Source organism: Rhinopithecus bieti, unplaced genomic scaffold, assembly GCF_001698545.2.
Source record: "Rhinopithecus bieti isolate Rb0 unplaced genomic scaffold, ASM169854v2 scaffold_7037, whole genome shotgun sequence".
Classification (NCBI taxonomy): domain Eukaryota; kingdom Metazoa; phylum Chordata; class Mammalia; order Primates; family Cercopithecidae; genus Rhinopithecus; species Rhinopithecus bieti.
Genome location: NW_016805231.1, coordinates 138,959 through 141,227, shown reverse-complemented (window position 1 = coordinate 141,227; position 2,269 = coordinate 138,959). Strand labels below are relative to the sequence as shown.

The 2,269-nt window shown below is 42.0% G+C and overlaps 1 pseudogene across 1 annotated transcript; it reads left to right on the top strand.

Moving 5' to 3' along the window:
* The first annotated feature begins 984 nt into the window (after positions 1–984).
* On the top strand, positions 985–1,755 carry LOC108529421 (N-alpha-acetyltransferase 10 pseudogene; annotated as a pseudogene). The gene has a single exon (XR_001885524.1). The product of XR_001885524.1 is annotated as an N-alpha-acetyltransferase 10 pseudogene (transcript).
* The last annotated feature ends 514 nt before the right edge of the window (positions 1,756–2,269 follow it).

Sequence of the window (2,269 nt, the reverse complement as noted above, 5' to 3'; positions counted from 1 at the left end):
GTGATTGAAAGCAAATATTACATAAAATTGACTTCCAAAATATCACGGTAACATAGTTATTAATACAGCACTATATTTTATTCATATCAACCTCTTTTGACCCAACTTTTCTAAAAGAAGACGTTAAGAACATGTTAAGAATACACATGAAAAGAGATTTTGTTTTTAATCTTACCTTTCCTATAAACCTTAGTAATCAGAAAATAGAAAGAAATAGCTGGCTAACTCTTTTTTTAAAATCACTCTAAATGGGCTAGAAGCCATGATATGAATTCATGAAATTTGAATCAGGGTCATTATTTATAAATAAAGTTTTGGCTGGGCATGGTGGCTCACGCCTGTAATTAGCTGGGCATTATGGTGGGTGGCTGTAGTCCCCGCTGAGGGAGACTAAGGCAGGAGAATGACTTGAATCTGGGAGGTGGAGGTTGCAGTGAGCCGAGATCATGCCACTGCACTCCAGCCTGGGTGACAGAGCAAGACCCTGCCAAAAAAAAAAAAAAAGTTTTATCATAATATATAGTCTAGGATAACAGAAGGAAATACTATACTCAAACCATCTAAAGGAAGTCATCAAAAGCCAATCATATTTTTTAAACATGTTAAAGATAAATATGAATATAGACATGCTAATGTAATAATTAAAAAAATAACCACAAAACTTTGTAAGTAGGATAGATGATAGACAATGGAAGGAAGAAAAGAAGGGAGGTAATTTTAAAACTATATACTTCAGACATTTTAATTCCCTTGTTAGATAAAACTAGTATGCTTGGGGATTAATGTGTGGCAGTTGTCAGACACCTTTCTCACCATGGACTAATTTATAGGTAATTGGAATAAAACCCTGAGTTTCAAGCAGGTACCATTTTTTAAAATTGAATTTCCCTTCTTGAGCATGATTCACACATACTTCACATTTGCCCATATACTGGCTAAGTAGGACAGCAAAATGCCTTAAAGAAATGTACCATTTTGCTTCCGCCACCGCCCAGCGAGCCCAGCCCCGGTCCCAGCCCCGGCCGTCCCGGCGTCGCTTCGGAGCGCGGCGGCAGCTGACTGCGCCTTCACGATCCGCTGGGACCCGCGAGCCCCGCCGCCGTTATGAACATCCGCAATGCGAGGCCAGAGGACCTAATGAACATGCAGCACTGCAACCTCCTCTGCCTGCCCGAGAACTACCAGATGAAATACTACTTCTACCATGGCCTTTCCTGGCCCCAGCTCTCTTACATTGCTGAGGACGAGAATGGGAAGATTGTGGGGTATGTCCTGGCCAAAATGGAAGAGGACCCAGATGATGTGCCCCATGGACATATCACTTCATTGGCTGTGAAGCGTTCCCACCGGCGCCTCGGTCTGGCTCAGAAACTGATGGACCAGGCCTCTCGAGCCATGATAGAGAACTTCAATGCCAAATACGTCTCCCTGCATGTCAGGAAGAGTAACCGGGCCGCCCTGCACCTCTATTCCAACACCCTCAACTTTCAGATCAGTGAAGTGGAGCCCAAATACTATGCAGATGGGGAGGACGCCTACGCCATGAAGCGTGACCTCACTCAGATGGCCGACGAGCTAAGGCGGCACCTGGAGCTGAAGGAGAAGGGCAGGCACGTGGTGCTGGGTGCCATCGAGAACAAGGTGGAGAGCAAAGGCAATTCACCTCCGAGCTCAGGAGAGGCTTATCGCGAGGAGAAGGGCCTGGCTGCCAAGGACAGTGGTGGGGACAGCAAGGACNAAGCAGCTAAATACTGATACTAATACTGAAAAAAATTGACAATATTTGACATACCAGAGAACTTGAAATGAAAAATATTAATATTAAGTGACTGACCCATTTATATAATCTTCCTTAGCTCTGAGCTTTTCTGGATTTTGAGAGCCTTTTATTGTCACAAAATAAAGTCAATTATATTTCAGAGAAAAAATCATGAAAGATCATGGCCTAACAGTATCCCCAAGGGACTGGAAATGAAAATATCTTTGAGTTAATTAATATCACTAGTGTGGATAATATAATATGTACTTTCCATTGGTGTTGTAAGAATAAATAGAATTTCTGTCTTGTTGCTATAATGTACTAGTAATGATAACACAGAGCCACCTCAATACTACAGGGACAAAGTAGACGTTGGAGAAAATAAGGTCTAGTAAGTGGAATCTCATGAAAGAAAGGTATACCAATAGAAATACATTTTAATTTAGGATTTCTGGTACCTTGAAAAGATTGGGTCTGCCTTTTGTACTTCAAGTTGCCATTATTTAGCTG